A 27,643-nucleotide genomic window follows, 5' to 3' on the forward strand; every position below is an offset into this window, starting at 1 on the left:
TAAAACGTAGTTCTTATACTCATTATAATCAGTATTGTAGATATTGATATTTTTAGTATAAATTTGGTCAAACACTTTGCAAACGGTTAACGGAAGTAAAAAGGACCGGAGGGAGTATCATGCATGCGGAGTAGGCAAAAAAATTGCTCATTTATAGCTGGTCGAAGTCTCAAAGGGCGCGACCGCGCGAGGGAGGCGAAGGTCATGGGAGGCGCGACGGTTGACGGAATTAAATGAAGTTACCCACGCGCCGGCATGGCATGCAAACAGGCATAGGCTATACCGTCAGGCCTACGATATGGGTCTTGTAGACATGACATCTAGTGGGTCCCGCATAGTTCTCGAGAACTCTTTGGGGGCTTGGAGCCGTTTATCCACCGGGCAAGCCAGCAACCCCACGTTGTTCGCATGCCCTACTCGTCCCCGTCTTCTACTAGTACAGTACCTTACAACAGTTCGCTCCCAGTCGTCCCATCCTTTCACATTACACCAGTTCAACTTCTCCTAACCCTCCTCCAAAATCCATGGCCTCCCAAATCTCCATGGTCGTCGCTGAGTACCAGGTTAGAGCCATCACCGGCGATGAGTCCATCGTCGTCTACACACGTGGATCCGCGATAGTGAAAGCATGCCTTGCTCGCTTCCTACGCATGTTCAACAGCTCAACGGATGAGTGTGTCGCTGGGCTAGATGTTGAGTACACCACAGTCCTGCAAAGAGAGAAGATCCTAAAGGAGGCAGAGAAGAAGAAGCCCGCCATGATCCAGGTTTGCGTACATAACGTGTGCTTGGTCTACCACATATGCCATGCCAACATTGAGTGACAGGATTTTAAGAACTTCCTCAAGGACGAAAGAGTAAAATTCGTTACTGTAGACTTTAGGAACGATAGGGATGTCCTGGGTCAGATAGGCCTTGTTGTAGGACAGCCCTTCGATCTCCATAAGGCAAGCCTGGTGTCCTCCTCTCAACCTTCAATGCTGACCCTGGCAGCAGCCATGATTGATCCTTCGTACGCTAAACTGAAGAAACCTCACCACGAGTTTCATCATGCATGGGAGTCAAAGACATTAGATGAAGATCACATCCTGTACGCAGCAATGGATGCCTACCTTTATTTAAATATCTACAAGGGTTGGATGAAGAAGCAGAGCCCAGTGTCTGGTTCAAGCAAAGAAGCATCGGCGAAGAGGAAGAGGAAGAGGGACGAGGACGAAGTCGAGGACGTGGACTCGGACTCCGAGTAGGTGGCAGCGTCGTCGCTCATGCTGGTTCTACTGAAGTGTCAAGCGGACTAGTTGCTTAGTTTATTTTCAAAGTGTGTTGTGCTGAGGCCCCAGCAGAACTATGTTTATGTTCTTTCTCGTTATTTGAACTCTTTAGTACGTATAGTAGTACTAATACTATGTCTTACTACTATTCTTCTTGCAGTTGGTACTACTACTCGTATCTTCGTGTTCCTACTGTACTTAATATGTTCGTACTAGTAGTATAATTTGGGTTAGTCGATTTGTGAAAGAAGTTCGATGGAGCGAAGGAAGAAGACGGTAGAGAAGCTACCCTAGTATCTATATTAGGGTGGCAGGGTGCCCATGATCTATCTTATGAGTGTTGGGTGTGGAATGCAGTTCACCGGAAAAAACTGGATCATGTTCGGGGTTAAACGGATGGCGGGGTGGGGGAGCATGGCGGTGGCAGGCGGTTCAGGGGAGGGCGCGGCGGCGGCGGCAGGCGGTTAGGCATGTGGCGGGCTGAGAAGATGAACCGTGCATCAATTTCGGAGGTTGAAGAAGCCCTTCAAGCCATCCATGTTGCATCAAACAGCTCACAAGAGTCGACTGACCCAAATTGCTCCTTCAGATTGCAGGATCCACGTGGCATTCATGGTCTCGAAGGTAGATTTCACGTCTGCACCCGGTTTGCGGGCTCGACGCGCGTGCGACCGGCTTCCGTCGCGATAGCCACCATGTGTGCCTCCTCCTCGCGGCCGAAGACGACAATGACACGCTAGTTCCTCCCCACTGGCATGTTGGAGAACGCGCTCGTCCTCCTCTTTGTACACTGCATGCATAGACGCGGCTCCACTAGCTGCTCGCGTCCTTGGCAGCATGGCGGCGACGCGAGGAGGGACTGCAGACGATGTGAGCGGGCGAGCCTTCGGCTTCATGGCACAGGGATGGCGGCGACACGGCGGTGATGGGCGAAAAATTGTTGGCCGGAGCAGGCGGGCGCCGGCATGCGCAACGGCGGCAGCATATTGATGAGTGCGCGTATGGGAGCTTAGTTTAGTTTTATATAGGGTTAGTCAAACTTAAAAGAAAATAGTACTAGTACACGTAAACATTAGACTTAGGACACACTTTTATTAGTTACCACAACCACGATACAAAATCATGTGCAAGCGCGTGAACCGTGACCGCGTGGTCGATCGAACGGTGCGTCACCGTGTCATGCTCGAAGGACATCCACTGAACATTTTTGTGTGTGTGAAAACAATCCCCGAATATTACTCAACTTTTTTTCCTAGAAAAGTTCTTGACGCTCTACAATATTTCCATATATTTGAATTTAGCTCCAGTTCATGTTTATTTGGATTTGGACGTTTTAGGTGTGCCCTAGTTTTTTTAATACTGATTTTGTGTGTGTGACTGAGAGAGAACGTGTGTATGTGTCCATATGTGTGTTGTGGCATAAGGGCAATGTGGAGACGGTGTGCGTGTGATAGAGACATAGAGAGGTGTGAATGTGCAAATGATCATGCATGAGTGAGACATAGACAGATGCCGATACGTTGTGTATACATGAGAGAACGGTCTTCTATTTTACTTGTGTGTGTGTGTGTGCGAGAGAGAGGAGCATCCGTAACACAACAACCATCTCTCTCGATTCGTCCGTCCCTCGCACGATCGCATGTAATACATGCATCAACACGCACATTTTGACACCCACACCCGGCCCCTACCCACCTCAAGGCCCGCACATCGCTCTCTATCTCGCACGCACAATCTCTTCGTGAATACCGTATTTAGCATGTAGCTTTCCGTCACATACACAGACATTTCTCTCCTTAGGTTTGTTTTCTCTCAATATCTGACACACACACAACATACAGCACACACTCACCCCCTCCCCCGAGCACACAATGCATACCCATCCAAGGTTATATGGCGGCCACTCTCGCTTGTGCTTCTCCGCACCCCAGCATGCACAACACCTCAATCTTCAAAGAGGTCATCGAGGAGATCGAAGACGGCGACCACACTGCGCTAGGGAATGTGTGGCCATTTGGAAGCAGGATGATGTGACGACGGCTGACTGACTCCTCCCCCACCCTCTCTCTCTCTCGCACAAAATCACCAATCCCTCTCTCCCCCGCACAAATTTATCAATGCCTCAGCCCACGAGATCCTTCCCCTCTCGTCCATGTTTTTCCAGCTCTCTCATCAAACCTATTGTCTCTTCTCCTTCCACGTGTACAGAATCTGGATGCACACGCATCTCACGTATATTACATGTCTCCATATTTTTCACAGACCTAACTTCTTCCTCTCTCTTTCTCTCTCTATCTCTCTCTTTGTTTCGTTAGGTTTGTCTCCTACTCTCTTTTCCACATACATACAATCTTTCCCGCCCTATCTGCTCCATCTTCGCAAGCTCTCTCTACATGTTTCATTCACACATTGGGATATGTTGGTTTTGTTGGTTTTGTTGCATCCTACAAAGTAATAACTATGAAATGCATTTTGATTGTCATTTGACTGGGATTCTGTGAGTTTGAGCATGTTGTGAAGTACTATAGACCTTGTATACATCTTGGAATTCGACAATGATTGTAACTATTGAATTGTATAGACCATTACATTCGAAGTCAGTAGCCTAATATTTTTTTCACAATTTCAACAAATGATTAATTCACTACATCCTAAGAAAACAAATGTGCACACCCTCCATTTTTATTTAAGTCCGCGTATTAGCATTGGTCAAAGTCAAGTTTTGTAAACTCTCAGAAAGTTTATAACAAAAAATATTAACATATACAATAACAAATAAATACCATTAGATTCATTATTGAATGTACTTTCACATCATACATATTTGTTATGGTAAATGCTTATATTTTTCTATAAACTTGGTCAAACTTTAGGAAGTTTGACTTCGGTCAAACCTAATATGCAGAATTTACTAGTACTACTCGCTAGTTGCTTAGCCGAATCACCCAACACACCACACGGGGAGTTCAGTGTCACAAAATTTTGAGGTCAGCGGGAAAATCTCCCGCGACCCTGATTCAAGCAATGGGAAGTTACCATCATAGCCTTCGGAACAGGCCTACGGATGACGGTTGGTAGGGGGCTATTTTCGTAACTTCAGGTTCACCCTACCCAGCCAACCCCACCCCGGCACCCAGAGTAGTACACCTGAATACTCCCCATTTTCTATTCCCACTGCAAAATGGACTTCTCCACGGCACCGTAGCCTTCGTGCTCCTCCCCTTCTACATTGGCGCACTCGTCCACCGCAGCGCATCTGCCTCATCGACGACCTCGTATGCCGCACTGGAGCCGGTCCACCGTTGTCGTCGTACATGGAGCCTCTTCCCCGGCACTGTCTTCCACGGTCTCGGATCTGCTTCCTGGAAGCCGACTCCAAGCGCAGAAGCACCACCGTCATGGACAATGAACTGACTCCTGTTGCCGACCATGACTCACAGAGGCTGCCGCGACCATCGTTCTCCTCCTCGATTGGTAAGGTGTGTATTGAATCACTTAGCAGTACATGTGTGGTTCCGATTTTGTTCATACCTACCCTTCAAATTTCCTGGGTGCTATTGTTCCTATGAAAGTAATTGGTTAGCCTCCATTGTCCAACAGAATATCAGCCTGTAATTGTGCGTCGCTCCTGTATCACGCTGTGCTTGGGTAGGTTTTTCATCTGCAACCAGTAGTGTGGCAAATGATGGAAAGTTTTTGAGAACTAGCAAGATGCCCATGCGTTGCATGCATCGAGATGCATTTGTATGAGTAGTTTATCTTGTGGAGAAAAGGATGAACGAGGGAAGGCCTTATTTGCAAATCTGGAGAGGGGTGTGGCTATCTTTTTGCAAAATTGCCATTGTTTCCTTCCTATCTATCAGATATAAATCGGACGGCCTATATTGCAGGATGGCAGGCACACCATCATTACCAACTCTGTTTTTTATAAGAAAAAAGTAGAGAAAAAAGTAGAGAGTAGAGAAGTAGAGATAAATATTAAATATAAAATAAATATAACAGTAGAGAAGAGAGTAGAGATAGAAGAGACGTCGGGAAAGGATTGCGTGCGCGGGAAAAAGCGGTCGGGCGTGCGCTAGTTTTGGCGCGCGGCGTCTGGCGTGCTTTATAAAATCCAACGCCCTCACATCACTTTGTGCCTTGCAACCACTCTCTCCCCGCTCTGTGCCTCGCCACCGCTCTCTCCCCGCTCTTTCTCGCCTCGCCGCTGCCGCGCCACCATGTCGCCGCGTCGCCGAGAAACTTGGGGATACCGCGGCATCCGCGCGTGCCCCTCCGGCGGCTTCTCCGCCGAGATCCGGTTCTGCGGGATGCGCCTCGGCCTCGGCAATTTCGACACCCCCAACGAGGCCGCCCGCGCGTACAACGCGGAGGCGTGGCACCTCAAGTGGCCTCATAGAACATTGAACTTCCCCAACGTGTCGACGCGGGAGCGAGCATAGGAGCTCGCTCCTCTGCCACGGCTTATCACCTACGAGGATCGTCGCGACAACCGGAGGCGGTAGCATCATCTCGGCATCACCGAGATGGACGAGGAAGCCATGGCGTAGTGGCTCCAACGCTTCTCGGAGGACATCATCAATGAGCGCGAGTTCTACGCGCAACGGAGGGTGGAGAGGGATAAGAGGAGGGCGGAGCGAGCCACCTATCGCGAGGACAAGCGTAGGAGAAAAGCGGATGCTCAATTCAACATGAGGCTAGGAGCAGCTTCGCCCTATGAATCCGACGACGATTGGTATCTTCACGCCTACAGTCAGACGTCGGAGGAGGACATCAACGAGGAGGAGTAGGACGACGGGGAGTAGTTGAATAATATATTTTTTATCTATCTATGCTGAGAACTATCCTCTACTCTCTAGTCTGTACTCTCTATCTCTACTTCTTGATCTTAGCACTGTAAACACTTTTTTGAAGCGCCGCACATTGTGATTCTGTTGGAGATGCTCTAACATGGCAGACGAGTGCTTTAATGTTTCCCACAAGATGCGCGAGTATTACTAGTAGTATATTTTTTCTTGCCATGTTGAGATTTTAAAACCACGAGTGCGAACATGCAGAGGAGCAATGAAGACAAAACACAGGATATTGGGGACATTTTCGAGGAGCGTGGCAAGTTAAAGACGAGCTGCATCGAACCTGTAAAATGAGCTTTGGTAAGTAACACCCTTTCAATTACTTTCATTTAGCCTCGTGTTCTTCGATGTGTATATGTTTTAGTTTCTGTTTCTCTTAAGCCTCGTGTTCTTCGATGTGTAATAAGAAGAGTCTTAATCGTTCTAATGCTTTCGTTTTTAGCTTGATGTAGGAAGTGGGTGTTCTCACATTGTAGTTTGTTTTTATATTATTTTTTCCTTTTGAACTCACTTCTCCCAGTTCTATTTATCTGGCTTCTACTAAATGGATCTGGGTTGCTCTGAGTATTGATCTAAAAAAGAAGTAACTTCGTGTCAAGATGCAGTTCCTGCGAGGAGGGAAGTATGGTCAACCTCGAGATCATGTTTCCAAAATGAGGCTGGATTACACACAGGGTGCCAGTTCCCTAATAATGTTGGATTAGACACAAGGTGCAAATTCCCAGATGATGCTAGATTACACACAAGCCAGGTGGAGTCATCAGCTGTTCGTGTCCTCATGGCTCTAGTAAAGGCTGAAAGAAAGCGTGCAGCAGCCCCTGAGAATGTAGCTAAGTTCCTGAAGAAGCGAAAAGAGCAATCAGATGCTCTCTTCACCCATGCCAAAGAAGAGATGGAAGAAGCCAGAAATAAGCTAGCAGAGGCTGAGCAGGCTAGGCATCTCCTGCAATCTAAAATTGTTGTCAATACAAAATTCCCTTCATAGTAGCTAGGTTCAAATGTTTATCCAGTCAGCATGCCTGTTGTGATGTCCGTGCATCTACTGATGTGGCACATTTTTTGGGTCATGTAATAACAGCAATTACTTTCCAAACAATAACAGACGAAGCATTGGACATGGTATAGTTCATGCGCAAGCCCGAAATTCCAAGTTCAACTTCCACATCAAACTCATTGTTCACAGATATTTGCACATTCATACATAATGTCCACAACCATGATTCACTTCAAAGCCAAAAAAATTGAGGAGATATATGAATAAAGAAAAACCTCTAGTTCCTGCTACCAGTGCGAGCACAACAAGTCAAGACCATGCGTAATTAATTATATTTTGGTCATTTTTTGTGTTCTAAAATGCCGACCGGCTCGCGGAAGGACGTGTTGCCGGCACACGCGTGGATTCAATGAAGGCAGGCAGGGCAGTCTGAAGCCGGTTGCATGCAGTGAGGAGGCGTGTTCGGCCGGGCCTATAGCGAGTGGGGCCCTCTTGGCCGGCGCGCCAGTTCAATGCCTGCGCTATGAGAGGTCGCGCCCGTGTCAGAGCAATCACTCCCTCCAGTCCTTTTTTGTTTGGGTATAACAAAATCTCATTTTCCATTCACATTTTACAAGTAAAATTCGTGGACAAACTTTGACCCAAAATACAATGGGGACTAGTAAACCAGAACAGAGGTAGTGGTTTTTTTAATCAAAGAAGGGTTTCCCCCTTCCGATTTTGATTACTGAAAACCAACATATAAATCTAAACCATAGTGTCGGTGTCAAAACCGGCGGATCTCGGGTAGGGGGTCCCAAACTGTGCGTCTAAGACGGATGGTAACAGGAGGCAGGGGACACGATGTTTTACCCAGGTTCGGGCCCTCTTGATGGAGGTAAAACCCTACGTCCTGCTTGATTATTCTTGATAATATGGGTAGTACAAGAGTTGATCTACCATGAGATCGGAGAGGCTAACCCTAGAAGCTAGCCTATGGTATGATTGTATGTTGTCCTACGGACTAAAACCCTCCGGTTTATATAGACACCGGAGGAGGCTAGGGTTACCCAAGGTCGGTTACAAAGGAGGAGATATACATATCCGTATTGCCTACCTTGCCTTCCACGCCAAGTAGAGTCCCATCCAGACACGGGACGAAGTCTTCAATCTTGTATCTTCATAGTCCAACAGTCCGGCCAAAGGATATAGTCCGGCTATCCGGAGACCCCCTAATCCAGGACTCCCTCAGTAGCCCCTGAACCAGGCTTCAATGACGATGAGTCCGGCGCGCAGTGTTGTCTTCGGCATTGCAAGGAGGGTTCCTCCCCCGAATACACCACTGAAGAATTTGAATACAAGGACAGTGTCCGGCCCTGCAAAATAAGTTCCACATACCACCGTAGAGAGAATAATATTACCACAAATCTAATCTGCTGACACGTTTTGGCAGCATGACATCATGCCACGGCCCGGTAATTATTTGAACCGTTTTCCTTTAACCAGCCCCGTACATAACGCGAGGCGGTTTCTTGACACGTCTTGCCAAAGCAGAGATCGTGTTCCCCTTATTACGAGATTCTCATCAATACGGACGTGGGTAACCCAACCGCGCCATCAATTACGACGCTTGGTGGATAAGCGAGTTTTACCAGGGTAGTGGAGGTGCATAGTTTAGTACGCCCTTATAAAGGGATAAGATCTCACCTTTTTCTACCCACGCCTTCTTCCTCCTTGCTCATCCATTCTCGCGCACTCGAGCTCCAGCGCCCAAGTCCGCATTTTCCTCCTCAACTCTCTCCAAAACATGTTCGGAGCGGGAGGCAAGTGGATGGCCTCCTCTGTCACGGAGGGGCACATCAAAAAGTTACGCAGAGCCGGATACTTAGCCGCGGATATCGCGCACCGGCTGCCAGCCGCGGGGCAGGTCATCCCTACCCCAGAACCTCACGAGAGGCTGGTCTTCCTCCCCCACTTCGTCCGTGCACTGGGGTTTCCCCTCCATCCATTCGTCCACGGCCTCATGTTCTATTATGGGCTGGACTTCCATGATCTGGCCCCGAACATCATCATCAACATCTCGGCAATCATCGTCGTGTGCGAGGCTTTCCTCCGCATCCGGCCCCACTTAGTCCTGTGGCTGAAGACCTTCAATATCAAGCCAAAGGTGGTGGGTGGCCAACAAGCAGAATGCGGCGGAGGCATGGTGGGCAAGATGCCCAACGTTACATGGCTCGAGGGCTCCTTCGTGGAGACCATAAAGGGGTGGCAATCGGGGTGGTTCTACATCACCGAGCCGTGCGACACCAACTGGGTGGCGGCCCCCGAGTTTCGATCCGGATTCCCCAGGCGGCTCACTTCCTGGAAGGAGAAGGGCCTGTCCTGGGATTCATCGGTGGAGCTGGAAGGACTCCAGAAATGTATCCAGAACATGACAAGCAAGAAACTTAAGCTTGTCAACATAGTCCAAGTCATGCTCTTCCGCCGGATCCTCCCGTGTCAGCAACGGGCTTTCAATTTATGGGAGTTTGACCCGGCCCAGCACCAGACTCTACACGAGCTCTTCGATACGACGCATAAGGACGTCTGGAAGGTGCTTTTCAAGGGCGCCGAGGTCCCTCCTTCTCTTACCGAGGACCGCGGCCTAAGCATGAAGCACCTTGCAAATCCGGTAAGCTCTATATATCTGGTAGGTTATTTATTTCCCATAGCTTGACTATGTGCGGCGTCTGAGCTCCCATGCCTTTGACAGGACTAGGTGAAGACATCGGAGCAGGTTAACTGTCCGCCCCCTCTGCCCGAAGACCTTGCGGACGCTCTTCTAACGAAGATGCGGACCCCGGCTCCTTATGAGGTGCCGGGGAAGACCAAGAAGAAGGCCAAGGGAACCTGAAAGAGTTCCCGGCGCCAGGTGGTATCGGACTCATCATCCGATAACTCAGATACGCACTCTTCCCCTAAAACCGAGGAGGAGGAAGACGAAGACTCTCCCCCTCCAGCCGGGGGAGACAAGAAAAGGAAGGCCGCCCCAACCGGGGAGGCCGAAGGGTCCAAGAAGGGAAGGACTCTCCTTCCGGACTGTTCCACTACCGCCGCCGACGGCAAAGACGAGTGGTTACTCAGGGCCAAGCCCCTGGAAAAGTCATAAGTATTCGGATACCAGAGTAACTCATAGCATACCGTTGTCGCACTGCTTTTCCTGACGCCGAATATGATTATGCAGACCGCCCCGAGCCCGTATCGACGTATCTTCGTCGGACGGTTCCTTGGACTCGTCGGATATGGATAGCGATCCACTTCCGGCGGCCTCCTCCCACTGCCCTACGGACAATGCCGAGGTATTTTCTCAAGGGGCACCGAGCCGGGGGTGACAGTCCCGGAGGCGCCTCAAGGCGACCTTCCGGACTCCAGGAGCAAAGGGAGCAAGGCTCCCGGGGGCTCCAAGTTTGGTTCTAAGCCGAACACCGCGCCGGAACCTCGAGTGGTTCCGGACTCGGGCAGGCGGCTCCCTTCCCAAAGGGGCAAGACGCCCGTGCCGGTGACCTCTGTCCATCCAGAGGCACCGGAGAACCTGCTGGGAGCGCTTCATGGCGCTTCTATCGACGAAGAGCGCCGCACTATTATGAGTGCGGTGATCAAGAAGGTTCAATCCGCCAAGAGCGGACTGACTGAAGCCTGTGCCAGCCTTCTAACAGGCTTTGAGGTAAGTATTTAAAATATAGGAAAAATGTTACCGCATAGACAGTAGCCCCTGATGCTCTGTTTGGTGTTCACAAAGAAAAAGCCTAATAGAGGATCAAATAATATCTGCAGGAGTCTAATATAAGTATGTCTATATGCGTATGCAGGCTTCGCTGATGACCTCTGCCGCACTGACTGCGGAGGTTGCCGCACTGAAGCAAGACCTCGAGGGGTCCGAGAAATAGCTCGGCCTTGCTGAGAGGCGGCTCGAGGAGAACAAAGGTAAGTAATACCTAGTCTATAGATATATAGATAAGATGCGATTGCAAAATGACAAGATCATCATGAACTTGCCAGGGGCCACGACCGAAGTGGCAACCCTAAAGCAAGCGTTGTCCGAGGCCGAAAACAAAGCGGCCCAGGAGCGCACCGAGCGGGAAAAGCAAGAGGCATGGGTGGGCGAGGTGCAGCAAGAGCTCCAAGCTCTCGTGACGAGGCACGAGGCGTTGGAGCTTGACTCGAAGACGCGAGAGTCTGAGCTTGTTGCGGCCCTTGAGAGCACAAAGAATGCCAAGGTTGAAGCCCAAAAGGCCTTCCAGGAGATTGAGGCGATGAGGAAGATAGCGGCGGGTAAGGCATTCAATATGCAAAGAAAGCATGTGAAAGTAAATTACATGTTACTTACTCGAGTCCGGAGCTCTCCAGGAGTATTCGCAGATTTGCCCCGTAGCGTGTCGGATGCCGCAGAGTTTTACTAGGCCAAGGAGGGAAGCTCGATGGAGAAGCTGTCCTGGTCTCAGTATACTGGGACCGAACACCCGATGCCTATGAGCGACCGGCTGAAGCAACTGGTCGAGCTGCACAAGGCGGCCGAATAGGCCATGAGGGGCATTATAGTCCGTATGTGGCCTGGTGACGCCCTTCCCAACAGCTACTTTGGCCTGGTGCGGAGGCTTGTGGATGCCTGCCCATGGCTGGAAGTCATCTAGCGGTCCGTCTGCATCGAAGGTGCAGGCCGGGCTCTTGCTCGTGCGAAGGTGCATTGGGCCAAGATGGACGCCGAGAAGCTGGTGAAGGAGGGGCCGCAGCAGGGCAAAGAGCATCGCCACCCCGAGATGTACTATGAGGGTGTCCTGAAGGGTGCCCGTCTTGTAGCGGACGAGTGTGCGAAAGATGTAATATTTGAATGAACTTGCTCATGTGATCATGTATTATGAAAACTTGTTCATATGCGCTATGCAACGCTTGTTTGAATTTAAAATATTACCTTATGTTCGGCTGTTTATCAAATCTGAGAGATGGCTAGTCGTCGGCTTCCCCATGCCACGAGTGTTGGGGTGTCTGGGATAAACCTGAGCACTCTTGTTCCCATTTTTGGGTCCTTCGAGGGAGGTGCTCAGCACAACGAACAAGGCAATCGGACTATAATGCTTTATCACTCTCACTTAGCCATAGAATTCTATAATTTTAAATTTTGGCGAAGCCCCTAGTATTCGGAAGGCCGAATTCGGGGCGCTATACACACCTTAAGCCAGACAAAGCCGACTCCTCGCTCTAAGCGGCATAAGTCTTTAGGGACTCGAAACCTCTCGAACAGCGACCAGTCTCTCGCCTTCTCATGATAGTTAGTTTTAGCTTTATCTACTGAGTTACTTAGCCCAGCAGAACCGGGGCACAATCGTTGTAGTTCTCCTAGTGCTACCTTAGCCGATATAGCGGAACGTAAGGTACCAAAACATGGGAGCCGGGCAAACCCAACTATTGAACCAAGACATGATTCGGAGTTGATGCATATAATGCTATAAGTTCGGGGTGCCGCACTGTCGAAAGTGTTCGGACTTCTCACGCCGTAATAAGGGGTATGCTTAAGCCCCTAGCGTATTAGCCGTACCAGAGTGTACGGGTGCTGGATGTCATGAATGAACATATATATGTATATATATAAAGGAAGAATGAAGAATGCGATAATAGTCTAGTGTTATGCATTGTTTATTCAAAAAAGGTGTGTTAAAGCAAAATGATACAAGTAGTGTGATAAGAAAAAAGTAGGACTATTTGAAGTGTCCCCTCCAAGGGCAAGCTGAGGAATGGCATTAAAGCAAATATTTCACTTGTTATCGTAATCCACCTAGGAGTTCCGTGGTGCGACGTAGCTTTTTGCCTCCTTGGTTGCTGCATCATGTGGTCGGTAATCATACTGCCGGACAAGGTTTCCAGAGATTAAAGTCCTGAAAGAGAGAAAAATAACAAAGTGGGAAGCCCTTAGTGCGGTTTAACCGCGTCTTGGGGCGTGCCATAGTGGTGCCCCCTCCCCTCCTATGCCCATGGTATTTTCAATGCGTAATTATGTACGCGCGGCATGGATTTCGCCACTTGGCTGGGACTGGGGTGGGGGCCGCATTGCTATGCGAGCTCGGAACGTGCCAGGCGGTCTTGTTGCCGATTACTCCGGGCGCGCTTGAAGGTGTCCGGGTCCTTAATCGCCCAACTAGTGGATTGCCTTAAGAGGCTGTTTTGCGCTTCTGCTGCGAGGGCCGCAGTGTGCTCCTCCGTACGGAGAGAGCGCTATGTGTTTCCATTAACTGTGATGACCCCCCGAGGGCCTGGCATCTTGAGCTTGAGGTATGCATAATGCGGTACCGCATTGAATCTTGCAAATGCGGTTCGCCCGAGCAGTGCATGATAGCCACTGCGGAACGGGACTATATCAAAGATTAACTCCTCGCTTCGGAAGTTATCCGGGGATCCGAAGACCACTTCCAGTGTGACTGAGCCTGAGCAATGGGCCTCTACACCTGGTATGACACCTTTGAAGGTCGTTTTTGTGGGTTTGATCCTTGAGGGGTCTATACCCATTTTGCGCACTGTGTCCTGGTAAAGCAGGTTCAGGCTGCTGCCGCCATCCATAAGGACTCGAGTGAGGTGAAATCCGTCAATGATTAGGTCTAGGACCAGTGCGGCGAATCCTCCATGACGGATACTGGTGGGGTGGTCCCTACGATCGAAGGTGATCGGACAAGAGGACCATGGGTTGAACTTTGGGGCGACTGGCTCCAACGCATATACGTCCCTCAGCGCACGCTTCCGCTCCCTCTTGGGGATGTGGGTTGCGTATATCATGTTCACCGTCCGCACTTGTGGGGGGAACCTCTTCTGTCCTTTGGTGTTTGGCTGCCGGGGCTCCTTTTCGTCATCGCTATGTGACCCCTTATCGTTGTTTTCGGCAATTAACTTGCCGGCCTGCTTGAACACCCAACAATCCCTGTTGGTGTGGTTGGCTGGCTTGTCGGGGGTGCCGTGTATTTGACACGAGTGGTCAAGTATATGGTCCAGACTGGATGGGCCCAGAGTGCTTCTTTTGAATGGCTTTTTCTGCTGACCGGGTTTAGAGCCTTTGAATCCGGCATTGACCGTCGTATCCTCGGTATTGTCGCTGTTAATGCGGCGCTTGTGTTTGTTGCGACATGACCTGCCATTTCCATCCTTGGTATCCGAAGTACCATGGTTGTTTGATATGTTATTGCTGCGAGCCAGCCAGCTGTCTTCCCCCGCACAAAAGCGGGTCATGAGTGTCATGAGGGCTGCCATAGATTTCGGCTTTTCTTGGCCAAGGTGTCGGGCGACCACTCGTCGCGGATGTTGTGCTTGAAAGCTGCTAGGGCCTCTGCATCCAGACAGTCGACGATTTGATTTTTCTTTGTTAGGAACCGTGTCCAGAATTTCCTGGCCGATTCCTCGGGCTGCTGGATTATGTGGCTCAAGTCATCGGCATCTGGCGGTCGTACATAAGTGCCCTGGAAGTTGTCGAGGAATGCGGCTTCCAGGTCTTCCCAACAGCCAATGGATTCTGCTGGCAGGCTGTTGAGCCAATGCCGAGCTGGTCCTTTGAGCTTGAGTGGGAGGTATTTGATGGCATGTAGATCATCACCGCGGGCCATGTTGATGTGCAGGAGGAAATCCTCGATCCATACCGCAGGATCTGTTGTGCCGTCGTATGATTCGATATTCACAGGTTTGAAACCCTATGGGATTTGGTGATCCATTACTTCATCTGTGAAGCATAGGGGGTGTGCGGCGCCTCTGTACTGGGCTATATCGCGACGCAGCTCAAATGAGTCTTGCCCGCTGTGTTCGGCCCGACCGGATTTACTTTTACTGTATCCGGCATGACGGTTATCGTCTCGCATAGTGGCGCGCCCTCGCGATCCGTAGATCGATCTTGCATGTTTTGCTTTATCCTCCAATACGTCTCGCAGGTCTGGCGTATTTCCCCATGCCTTGACATTTTTATTTGAGTGGCGTCGGAGTGCGGGCTGAGCTTTTGGCTGAAGTGCCTCTCTGTCGCGGCCACGAGGTGGCCAATCAGCTGCGTCATACGCTGGAGATGTAGGCTTTAGTGCTTCCTCCTCCAGTCGGGGTAGCAATCTGCGCTTTGGGTAACTCTTGGAGGGACGTTCGAGTTTATATTCCTCGGCCGCAAGGACTTCAGTCCATCTGCGGGCTAGCAAATCTTGATCAACTTGAAGTTGTTGTTGCTTTTTCTTAAGGCTATTTGTCATGGCTATAAGCCGGCGCTTGAAGCGCTCTTGTTCGACGGGATCCTCAGGCACGACGAATTCGTCATCGTCAAGGCTTGCCTCGTCTTCGGAAGGAGGCATGTAATTATCATCCTCCGCCTCTCCATCTGCCGCTCTCTCGGGAGAGCTGGCTTCTCCATCCTTGTCGGTGTCAAAACCGGCGGATCTCGGGTAGGGGGTCCCAAACTGTGCGTCTAGGCCGGATGGTAACAGGAGGCAAGGGACACGAAGTTTTACCCAGGTTCGGGCCCTCTCGATGGAGGTAAAACCCTACGTCCTGCTTGATTAATATTGATGATATGGTTAGTACAAGAGTAGATCTACCACGAGATCTGAGAGGCTAAACCCTAGAAGCTAGCCTATGGTATGATTGTTGTTGTGTATGTTGTCCTACGGACTAAAACCCTCCGGTTTATATAGACATCGGAGAGGGTTAGGGTTACACAAAGTCAGTTACAATGGTAGGAGATCTGCATATCCGTATCGCCAAGCTTGCCTTCCACGCCAAGGAAAGTCCCTTCTGGACACGGGACGAAGTCTTCAATCTTGTATCTTCATAGTCCAGGAGTCCGGCTGAAGGTATAGTCCAGCCATCCGGACACCCCCTAATCCAGGACTCCCTCGGTAGCCCCTGAACCAGGCTTCAATGACGACGAGTCCGGCGTGCAGATTGTCTTCGGCATTGCAAGGCGGGTTCCTCCTCCAAGTACTTCATAGAAGATTTTGAACACAAAGATAGTGTCCGGCTCTGCAAAATAAGTTTCCACATATTGCCATAGAGAGAATAACATTTACACAAATCTAATCTGCTGACGTATTCCGTAGTGTGACACACCACGGCCAAGCCTTTATCCGAGTCGTTTCATTATCCCACCTCAGCGCGTCATGCGAGGCGGTTTCCTTGGCACGTCTTGTTAAAGCAGAGATTGTGTCCCCTTATTCCGGGATTCTCATCAATACGGGCGTGGGTAACCCAACCGATTCTAGGACTCCTAGATTATAGGCAAGTCCAAACGGACACGGTGAGGACACTTGATATTCACCCTCTTTATAAAGGGACAAGGCTTTTATTTTTCCCTCCCGTGCTCAATCGAATCCTTCCCCCACCTCAAGCTCAAGTGCCCAAAGTTCAGGTCAGGTGCTCCGAACCTTCAGTCATGTCTGGATCTAGCCTTCAAGGCCGATGGGTGCCTTCCTCCGTCACGGAAGAAGACATCAAAAAGTTGAGGGAGGCCAGATATCTGACCGCCGAGATTTTGCATCGGCTGCCTCCCCGAGGGCAGGCCGTCCCCACCCCCGAACCCAACGAGAATGTCGTGTTCGTCTCCCACTTCCTCCGAGGTCTAGGCCTTGCTCTGGATCCTTTCATCAGGGGTTTGATGTTTTACTACGGGCTAGACTTCCATGATCTAGCTCCGGACTCCTTTCTTCATATCACGACATTTATTGTCGTGTGCGAGGCCTTCCTCCGAGTTACCCCTCACTTTGGCCTATGGCTCAAGACCTTTGAAGTGAAGCCGAAGATGATCGAGGGGCAACATGCAGCGTGTGGAGGTGCCTCAATACGCAAGATGACGAGAGCTCCGTGGCCCAAAGGTTCCATCCCAGAGGTGTCTGAATTATGGCAACAGGAGTGGTTCTACATCACGGCTCCTAGAAGTGCCAAGTGGGCACCCCCCCCCTGTTTTCCGCTCGGGCCCTCCACCACAGCTGATGTCATGGATCAGCAGAGGTCTGATCTGGGGTCCAGCCAAGGACGTGCCTATACTGCAAAGCCGCATTCGAGATCTCTTCAATGGAGATTTCAGTTTGGTTGCGGTAATGCACGTTATGCTGGTTCGTCAAGTCCAGCCTTGCAAATGCCGGCCTCTTCGCCTGTGGGACTTCAATCCCGAGGGAGCGCATGTCATTCAAAATTTTCTCGTCCTGACGCACGAGGAGATGTACAAGTCATTCTTCGGACCTCAGGTGGAGTTTCCGGAAATCACCGAGGACGTGGGCCTGAGTAGTAACCGCGCCACCGAACAGGTAAGGCATCTTCCGGCCAAACATACTATGTCTCCTTTGTTACAAAGTTATTTCTGAGAGTTCGCTTTTTGACCAGGACTGGCTAACAAAGGTGAAGTTGATTCGGTGTTCGGCCCCCCTCCCTGAGGGTTTGGAAAATCCGTTATTGGAAAAGATGCTCCAGACCGCACCTTGCCCGGAGCCCTTGAAGGAAGATACTATGGAGGATAATGCGGGCGGGCACGGGCCCCCAACGCTGCCCATTCTAGCCGAGGGAGCGAGCGTCTCCATGAAGGAAGACGACCAGAAGAGGAAAAGGACTGCGCCCGGGGATTTGGAAGCCGAAGCTTCCAAATGGGAGAAGAAGTCTCCCACATAGGGTCCTACCTTTGGGGGCGCTGTTGCCGCACAAAGTCCGCGGGGGGATCAATTCTCCCGCGAGTCGTAAGTGACCCGAAATACTTTAATAGTACATATATGCCATATTTTTCTTCTGAGAAAATAACCACCGCATATATTTTTGCAGTTCGGGCCTTAGCCCCTCTCAAATGAGCTCGTCTTCGGGGGATCTTCTTCCAGAGATGATGGAGAGCAAAACGCCTCCTCCGGACTCCTCCGCTCCGGAAACGGGCGACCCTGAAGTGTCGTCGTGGAGGGCCTCTCCGAGTCCGGTGAGACCGGAAGATAATCCCATTGACCCCTGAAGCTCCCAGTGATTGGCTCCCGAAGAGAGCAGACAAAAGAGTCCGGCACCGTATAGTGTGCGATCGGATGTTCTGAGGGAGTTGGTGGGGCGAGCGGCCATCCCAGATGAACACCATGTGCTGGTGAATACGGTGATGGAGAGAATATCGTTCGCCGAAAGTGGATTGCATGAAGCTTTTATGAGTCTACTGACAGGCTTTGAGGTACCTAAAACAATGTATGATAGTCCTGCACATGCTAGGTGTGCCCTGTGTAGATAGTAGCCCCTGAGACTCTGGTTGTCGTCGGAAACAATGGCGAACAGAGGATCATATTCCCAGGTAATAACCATACTGCCTCTATGTGCAGGTGATGGAAGCTCCGGTGGCTAGCCAGACTAGCGAATTTGCCCATTTAGAACGGTAGTTGGATGCGGTAGACGCCGACATCGAGCTTGTTAACAAAAGGCTTGACGAGGCACAGGGTAAGTGTCATTATCTGGTAAAGGCCACATAGGAAGAGCAGCATGATGCCAGTATCTTTAATATGTTGTGACTGCAGATGGAGCTGCCACTGTTGAAGCCTTGCGGGCAGAACTTGCCCGAGCCAAGGAACAAGCGAGGTTGGGTAATGCGGCTGCTTTGAAGGCGGCCGAAGAGTTGCAATCCGAGAAGGCCGCGCATGGCGAGAGCCGAGACAAGATGGCCAAGATGGCCATAGAATTAAAAGCCGCCGGCGACCGTTGCCGGGTTCTTGAAAAGGAAAACCAAGCGAAGGCATCGAACCTTGAGAAGGCTGCTGCGACGAAAAAGGACCTCCGATCTGCTATGAGGGCAAAGAAGGAGGAGCTGTGGGAAGCCGGGGATATTGTAGCTGGGAAATCCTTTATGTTGCGGAGGAAGTTCGGAGATCCACGGTATGCCCCTCTGGATCGGTTGTGTAGTTTGGAGGATGTATATATGGATTTGGCGGGGAGCGCTGCCGATGCGGCCAAGTATTTCCAGGGTCAGATAGACCGTGAAGTAGACCAGCTGTTTTGGAGACAATTCCATTCTCCCGAGTGTCCGCTTTCATTGACTGACCAATTAGCCGAATGGGCCGAACTAAATAGGTTGTCCGGACTTTCCATGAGGTCTGTTGTGGATTAGCTATGGCCGGAAAGGTCAAAACCGAACAGCTATTTCAGCTTGGTGCAGCAGTTCCTTGACGTGGTGCCGCGCATTAATGCGATGAAGAGGTCGGCGTGCATAGAGGGCGCACGGATGGCCTTTGCCCGTGTTAAAGCATACTGGGCGGAGGTGGATGCTACCACTGTTGCAGCGCGGGATTCGGCCATAGGTCGAAGGGCTGTTGAACACTACTTTGAAGAAGTTCTTGAGGGTGCTCGTTTGATAGAGACCCAGTGCTCAAAAAATATTATGTTTGAGTGATATGTAATCTCATTGTAAGCGAAATGCTTTTATAAATTTTTATAAGGCTATTTTTATACTTTTGCCTAAAAGTAATATGGTGCCTCCTGGGCGGTCGTTTATGTATACACGTGTATAACCTGAAAGATTGCAGTCGTCGGCTTCAACCCTCACGCATATAATGCGGAGGTTCTCGCAAAAACACACGTTCACACTTAATCCAACGTCTTGGTCCTATTAAGGTGGTGATAGCAGAGCGAGCGAGGAAACCGGACTATAATTCTTTAGCACTTTCACTGAGCCATAGGAGTTTGACAGTGGGGCTACTAGATAGCCCCTGGTGGCTCCGCATTCTCCCGATCTCGGGGTGCGTACATGCCTGGCCGGAAAACAGCCCTTCGTTAAGGGGGAGGAATTCTAACATTCCCACAGGTCATCGAGTGGTTGACCAGTCTCACGCTATATCATGACAGTCAGTTTTCCACTTTCTCTACTGAGGTGCTCGTCCGGATGAACCAGGGCACAATCGCAGTAGTTCTCCTGGTGCTACCTTAGCCGGTAAAGCGGAACATAAGGCACCAAGACACAGGAGTCGGGCAAACCCAACATTTGACCAAAGACAATGATTCGGAGATGATGCATATAGGGCCAAACTCGCGACGCCGAACACTCCCTAAGGTATTCGGTCTTTGTGGTATAAACCGGGCCTAAATAATGGCCTTTGTAAGAAGCCCCTTGTGTCCAGGTATGCGCATTGTTCTAGCGTGGCCACATGCCAAGACGTCAGCATCCTTCTCAACGGTGGATATGTATCAACAAGAGACAGTAAAAAAGGTTTACGCAGGGTCTTAAGCTAAAAAGAATCCTTGGAGCGGGTCCCTGCTGCACGTCTGCGCCTGTGTCTCCGTTGTGCCGTATCCTGGACGGGTGTAGCACGATGATCGTCTGTAAAAGAGAGGAATTTAGGTGAAAAAAGTTGTCGTGCAAAAAGATAGTTTGTTAAAGAAACCATGTATAATTCAAGGTGAGAAGAAATTGCCACTTGTCTGCGCGTGTTGAGCCCCTTGTATTGACAAATAGGGGTGTGACCGTTTATTCGGTATAAGTAGCGGCGCCGGACTCGATTAGTTGTGTCTGAGGTCTTGACGTCCTATTGGATGCTTTTGCTGGTCCGGGCGCCTTTAGTGTGCGGCTGCCAAGGCAGCCTCACTCTCTTCGGCACGCAGAGATCGCTTGATATTTCCATGCACTGTAATGATGCCACGTGGACCGGGCATCTTGAGTGTGAGGGAGGCGTAGTGTGGTATTGCATTAAAGCGAGCGAAAGCTTCTCGTCCGAGCAGTGCTTGATAGCCGCATTGAAACGGAGCGATGTGGAAAGTTAAATGCTCGCGACGGAAGTTATCGGGGGAGCCGAATATAACTTGTAGTAGGAGGGAGCCCGTACAACGAGCCCCTGGGCCTGGCGTTACTCCTTTAAAGGTAGTATTGCTATGGCGAATTTGTGTTGGGTCTAACCCCATCCCGCGGATTGTATCCTGATATATTAGGTTTAGGCTACTGCCGCCATCCATCAAGACTCGTGTTAAGTGATATCAGCCAATTACTGAGTCTAATACCAGGGCAGCCCATCCTGCGTGTCGGATACTTGCTGAGTAATTGTGATGGTCGAAAGTGATCGGTTGAGACGGCCAGTGGCAGGACTTCGCGGTGACAGGCACTTGGGTATATTTTCCTGGGGGTGCCGCGTTGTTTTTTCCCTTGATCACGTGTAACACGTTTACTGTTTTGACTTCTGGTGGAAATTTCTTTTGTTCCCCCGTGTCTTGCTTGGGGGGCTCGTCCTCGTCTTCACTTGGTGTATCCTCCCCCTTGTGTACGGCGTTGAGCTTGCCGGACTACTTGAAGACCCAACATTCTCTATGGGTATGATTAGCAGGTTTACCAGGGGTACTATGGATCTGACACACTTGGTCCAGAATTTTGTTGAGGCTGGACAGCTCATCCCTGGTGCCTTTAGGGGTGGCTTTTGACCTGGCCGAGAGCTTTTGAATCCGGTATTTACTGTCATGCCCTTCATGTTGTCTTCTTTATTCCGGCGTTTGTTACTGCTGTTGCACCGTGATTTCCCGTTTCCATCTCTAACTTCGATGTACTAGGGTCGCTGGTGCTGCATCTGGCTAGCCAGCTGTCCTCACCCGCGCAAAAGCGGGTCATGAGGTTTGTTAATGCGGCCATCGTTCTCGGCTTATTTTGGCCGAGGTGTCTGGCGAGCCATTCATCACGGACGCTATGCTTGAAAGCTGCCAAGGCTTCGGCGTCCGGACAGTCGACAATCTGGTTCTTTTTAGTAAGAAACCTGTTCCAAAGCTTTCGGGCTGACTCTCCGGGCTGTTGAGTTATATGACCCAAATCGTCCGCATCCGGAGGTCGGACATAAGTCCCTTGAAAATTTGCCCGAAAGGCGTCTTCGAGCTCTTCCCAACTTCCAATGGAGCTTTCGGGGAGGCCTTTGAGCCAGTGACGAGCTGGCCCTTTGAGCTTGAGGGGTAAGTACTTGATGGCATGGAGATCATCTCCTCGAGCCATATGGATGTGAAGGATGTAGTCCTCAATCCAGACCCCAGGGTCTGTTGTTCCGTCGTATGCCTCTATGTTTACGGGCTTGAATCCCTCTGGAAATTCATGGTCCAGCACCTCATCGGTGAAACATAGGGGGTGCGCGGAACCCCTGTAGCTGGGTGTACCACGTTGTTCGGATGTTTGTTGTGTTTCATTGTATGCTGGGGCGCGCTTGTGTGGTCCATAGATGGATCTTGTTGTGCCGTCCTTTGGGTGCAAGCCCTCGCATGGGTCGTGTATTGTATTTTGAGCGGTGTTGTATGCCGCTCTGTGTTGATAGAGGGGTCATCTATCCGACTAGGTGGCTGCTTTGATATTTGGTTGTGGGGCGTCTGAGGCCTCCTCATCGAATTCGGGTAGCAGCTTCCGCTTTGGGTAGCTCTTGGAGGGGCGATCGTCGCCGTACCTTGTTGCAGTGTTGAGTATTTTACTCCATCTGATTTGGAGTGTGTCTTGCACGGCCTTGAGCCTTTGCTTCTACTTTTTAAGACTCCTCGCGGTGGCGACAAGCCTTTTACGGGCATTCTGCTGGTCCGGGTGCCTGTCCGGCGTTATGTCGTCCGGACCATTATCCTTGATAGAATTTGTTTGTTCGGTTTGATTATCCGGATTGCCATTGTCCGGCAGCGGTTCGCCCTGCTCCAGCGCTAGGTCTGTGTGATCGCTATTTCTGTCGAGGCGGGATTTGGGGCGGTGCTTGCGTCGCCGCTTTGACTGCTTTCGAGGGAACAAGCCTTCGGTGCATCCTTCCGCTCCTCGTCGTCATCTTTTGGTGCGTCCACCATGTATATGCCATATGACGAGGTGGCGTTCCAGGGCCCGATAGGCGCTGGTTCTTTATCGTCTCCTTCATCGGCGTCCATACCGTCAATGTCTTCGGAGTCGAAGTCAAGCATGTCGGTTAAATCGTCGACAGGGGCTACAAAGTGGGTGGTGGGTGGGTTTTGAATTTCTTCATCGTCCGTATCCCAACCTTGCTGACTGTAGTTCGGCCAGGGCTCTCCTGATAAAGAGAGAGACTTTAGTGTCTTCAGAATATCGCTGAAAGGTGAGTGCTGAAGGATGTTTGCGACACTAAACTCCATGATCGGCGCCCAATCGGATTCGGTCGGTAGGGGCGCGGAGGGTTCAGAGTCCGGAGAGGAGTCCGGCTCCTTGGAGTCACGAGTCTCGCAGAGTGCGGGGCGGGTGTTCGTCTTGATCGCCGTTGGGATAGCAGCCCCCGAGGCGACGTCCCACCACCCATCCTCGATCGGCACGGTCAGCTCCGAATTAAGGGTCGAAGCCGATGCGGGTGCGGCCTCCAGGGAACTGTTCGGCGGCAGAGCTAGATCATGCTCGTCGTGACAGTGCGGCGCGCTCGGCAGTGGCTCGAATCTGTCGAAGATCAAGTCCCCGCGGATGTCAGCCGTGTAGTTTAAGCTTCCAAATCTGACCTGACAGACAGGGGCATAGCTTTCGATCTGCTCCAGATGGCCAAGTGAATTGGCCCGTAGTGCGAAGCCGCCGAAGACGAAGATTTGTCCGGGGAGGAAGGTCTCACCCTGGACTGCATCGTTGTTGATGATCGTATGAGCCATCAAGCCTGACGGCGACGACACAGAGGAACTCTCAATGAAAGCACCAATGTCGATGTCAAAACCGGCGGATCTCGGGTAGGGGGTCCTGAACTGTGCGTCTAGGCCGGATGGTAACAGGAGGCAAGGGACACGAAGGTTTAACCAGGTTCGGGCCCTCTCGATGGAGGTAAAACCCTACGTCCTGCTTGATTAATATTGATGATATGGGTAGTACAAGAGTAGATCTACCACGAGATCGGAGAGGCTAAACCCTAGAAGCTAGCCTATGGTATGATTGTTGTTGTGTATGTTGTCCTACGGACTAAAACCCTCCGGTTGTAAAACGACGGCCAGTGAATTGTAATACGACTCACTATAGGGCGAATTCGAGCTCGGTACCCGGGGATCCTCTAGAGTCGACCTGCAGGCATGCAAGCTTGCCTTCCACGCCAAGGAAAGTCCCTTCCGGACACGGGACGAAGTCTTCAATCTTGTATCTTCATAGTCCAGGAGTCCGGCTGAAGGTATAGTCCGGCCATCCGGACACCCCCTAATCCAGGACTCCCTCAATCCTCCTACCCTAAATCTTCTGGAGGGGATTGTTATCGTCTTCGGCACTGTCCGGAGTGGTATTATCTCCTGTGCCGGTGTCACCGCTATTTCTTTGGCGAGACTTAGAGCGGCGCCGCTGACGTCGGCGCTTGGGTTGCTTCTTGGAGGGGTCATCCTCCGCTGTCTCGTCGCCATTGCCTTCTTTGGGTGTGTCCACCATGTATATATCGTATGATGAGGTGGCTGTCTAGTGCCCTGTGGGCAGTGGTTCCTCTTCGTCTCCCGCATCATCGTCCATACCATTGATGTCTTCAGAGTTGAAGTCGAGCATGTCGGTTAAGTGGTCGATAGTGGCTACTAAGTGGGTAGTGGGTGGGCGGCGAATTTCTTCATCATCCGCATCCCAATCCTGCCGAACATAGTTCGGCCAGGATTCTCCTGACAAGGAGAGAGACCTTAATGAGTTCAGTATGTCGCCGAAGGGCGAGTGCTGAAAAATATCCATGGAGGTAAACTCCATGATCGGTGCCCAATCGGATTCGATAGGCATGGGCGCAGGCGGTTCGGAGTCAGTGGCCGGGGAGGAATCTGGGAGTTGGGTGTCATGGCTCTCGTGAAGGGTAAGGTCGATACTCGGCACAATCGCCGATGAGAGTGCGGCCTCCGTGGCGGGGTCTATCCACCCGTCCATGGATGGCGTAACTGGTTCCGAATTGAGGGTCGGAGCGGTTGCCGGTGCGATCTCCTGAACACTGTCTGATGGTAGAGCTAAATCATACTCATCGTGATCGTGTGGCACACAAGGCAGGGGCTCGAATCCGTCGAAGATCAAGTCTCCGCGAATATCGGCCGTGTAGTTTAGGCTTCCAAACCTGACCTGGTGGCTAGGGACGTAGCTCTCGATTTGCTCCAGATGGCCAAGCGAGTTGGCCCGTAGTGCGAAGCCGCCGAACACAAAGATCTTTCTGGGGAGAAAAGTCTCACCCTGGACTGCATCGCTATCGATGATTGTAGGAGCCATCAAGCCTAACGGCGACGACACGGAGGAACTCTCAATGAAAGCACCAATGTCGGTGTCAAAACCAGCAGATCTCAGGTAGGGGGTCCCGAACTGTGCGTCTAAGGCAGATGGTAACAGGAGGCAGGGGACACGATGTTTTAGCCAGGTTCGGGCCCTCTTGATGGAGGTAAAACCCTACGTCCTGCTTGATTATTCTTGATAATTTGGGTAGTACAAGAGTTGATCTAACATGATATCGGAGAGGATAACCCTAGAAGCTAGCCTATGGTATGATTGTATGTTGTCCTACGGACTAAAACCCTCTGGTTTATATAGACACCGGAGGAGGCTAGGGTTACACAAGGTCGGTTACAAAGGAGGAGATATACATATCCGTATTGCCTAGCTTTCCTTCCACGCCAAGTAGAGTCCCATCCGGACACGGGACGAAGTATTCAATCTTGTATCTTCATAGTCCAACAGTCCAGCCAAAGGATATAGTCTGGCTATCCGGAGACCCCCTAATCCAGGAGTCCCTCACATAGTATTTGCCCTAGAACTACCAGGTTCAACATCTCGCAACATAAACCATACAACCATACACCTAGGAGGTACGTAGTACTATGAATTCCATTTTCGCTCCATACCAATCATTCTAAAAACTACTTAGTGCTTATAACGCGCCATTGAAAATTGGAACTCTTAACCCCGCTAAAAATTGATATTTTAAACGTGCCTACTCGATTTGTGGAAACTAGCGAGCCACCGCCTCCAAGTCGTTCACCTGTGGTCCCGACCATCAACTCCTATGGATCAAATTATCACGCGAGCTGACTATTCCTACAAAGGTGCGCTCCACCACGTACCCGGTACCCGCGAATGCAGCAATTGTGCACCTAGGGTTTTAGGGTTTATTTGTTAACATTGCCTTTACGTAACACTCATGTGTGCGAGACAGCGAGAGACCGGTTGCGTGCATGCACCTCTTCTCTTCGTATATGTACTCCACCGTTTGTCTGGTGTCCAAAAAATTATAATAACTACTAGCAATGTGCCAATGCATTGCCACATGATCGGAGTAGATTAATACATATTCACCAATTTGATAGAAAAAAAGTCTAGTTTTGAAATACGTATATCACTAAAAATATGTTATGTTTCACTCAAAATATATTCCTTTGGCAGTTTTGATGAGAGAAGGGAGGAATGTTGTTGGTTTCAAGATTCGAGAAGTGGTATATGTCTAATTTCTACTCTTACTAGCAAGATGCCCGTGCGTTGCATGGAACATCAAGATCCTGTGGGAGAAAAGGATGAACGAGGGAAGGACTTATCTACAAATGTGGAGAGGATTGCGGGTAAATTGCCATAGTTTCCTTCCTATCCATAAGATATAAATCGGACGACCTATATTGCAGGATGGCATGCCCACCATCATCACCAACTCTGTTTTATCCCTACTCTTATAAAAAAAAGCATAGTCGGTGATGATTGTGTGCCTTCCATCCTGCAATATAGGCCGTCTGATCTATATCTGGCGGATAGGAAGGAAACTATGGCAATTTTGCAAAAAGATACCCACACCCCTCTCCAGACTTGCAAATAAGGCATTCCCTTGTTCATCCTTTTCTCCCACAAGATAAACTACTCATACAAATGCATCTTGATGTTTCGTGCAACGCATGGGCATCTTGCTAGTTGTTGCAAAAAGCCCATGTGTGAGAGAGAGAGGGAGAGAGGAGGAGGACGGAGTGAATGTGTGAGAAAGACACAAAGAGTGTGTGTGCGAGAGGTATCAGCTTAAAATGAGGCGATAGTGTGTGTGTGTGCACGATCGAGAGGGCGTGTCTCAAGAAGGGAAGTAAAATCTACATAGATACAAGGAGCAGGAGAGAGACATGTATGCGATAGTGGAAGCATGAGTGCATGGGTGTATAAACCTATCTAGAGGCTAGTCGATAAATGTTTGTGAGAGAAATACGAGTCAGGGTGCGAAAGTGAGAGTTTTGTGTGTGTGAGAGAGACGATAGTCGGGAAGGGGAGTGGAAGCAGGAGTTTTGTGTGAGAGAGAGAGAGGGGGGAGTTTGTCTGATCGGTAAACAAATGAATAATGTCAGTTTGGGATGGAGATGAAAAGGAGACCGCAACAAATGTTGTGTCTACAGGTGAGAGAGAGAGAGAGACTAATTTTAGTGGTATGATTCATATCTAGAGACATATAGGGTGTGTGAGAGAATCCCATAGAGAGAAAGACAAAGTGAAAGACGAGTGGAGACTATGTGTGTGGCGGTGAAAAAGAAAGCTTAGGTACCTAGTGATACGAGAGAACGGTAGAGACGTGGGAGATAATGAAAACCGTGTAATGTATAATGATAGGGAGAGTGTGAAACTTCTCAAGGGAGACGTCGAGAGACCTTGTTTGCGAGGATAGGAGAAACATGAAGTGAGCGTGCGG

Source organism: Triticum urartu, chromosome 7, assembly GCF_003073215.2.
Source record: "Triticum urartu cultivar G1812 chromosome 7, Tu2.1, whole genome shotgun sequence".
In the NCBI taxonomy this organism is placed as follows: domain Eukaryota; kingdom Viridiplantae; phylum Streptophyta; class Magnoliopsida; order Poales; family Poaceae; genus Triticum; species Triticum urartu.